General features: G+C 37.2%; 1 protein-coding gene across 1 annotated transcript in view; it reads right to left on the reverse strand.

Annotated features, from left to right (window-relative positions):
• LOC119593736 (probable cation-transporting ATPase 13A3) overlaps window positions 1–677 on the reverse strand; it is a gene marked incomplete in the record, with an annotated part of 69,470 nt that overhangs the window by 5,992 nt on the left and 62,801 nt on the right.

Here is a 677-nt window from a genome sequence, read left to right on the forward strand (position 1 = left end):
TCTAGCATCTGTGGACACTGTGCCTGAGATTTAGCCTGTCCCATCAACAAATAAATGATACCCACCAATCTGTCTTTTTGAATTGAGGAATATGAAGCAATCCATAATCACTCATAGCAAACTGCCTTACCAGACATAACATTCATTGCCCTAAGTGCAGAGTCCACAATGATAACATGAAACATATGCAACCAAGTGTGGAAGGAAGCACCAAAGAAAATTAAAAAGTATCCATGGTTGCAGGACTCAAGACATGGAGAAGGCTCTCTGACAAAGACCTGGCATCCTAAAAGAAATACAGAAGGTCTTGTAGGACGCTGACAGACACTTTACCTGAAGCTCTTGGAGGAAGCTTTCCAGTTGGGAGGAAAGAAAACCAGTTTTAGAGGTCCAAAGTCATGTGTGTAGCAAAAAAGATCGTGGGAAAAACTATTGTCCTAATCAATCATAAACAGAAAATAGAAGTCTTAAGACTCCCAATACTTAAAAAAATATTTAATGGTCATCTTATTACTTTTTTCAGGTGCCGGATTTCTATAATATGAGATCTACACTGTCCATTGTCCAGTCGTATAAGGGAGAATAACACGATGAAAAAAAAATGTAGGCTTTTACAATTACCTGAATTATGTGAGGGTAATTAATCTAAGTATTTTACAGAAATACCTATAGATAGT

This window comes from Penaeus monodon, chromosome 32, assembly GCF_015228065.2.
Source record: "Penaeus monodon isolate SGIC_2016 chromosome 32, NSTDA_Pmon_1, whole genome shotgun sequence".
NCBI lineage: Eukaryota > Metazoa > Arthropoda > Malacostraca > Decapoda > Penaeidae > Penaeus > Penaeus monodon.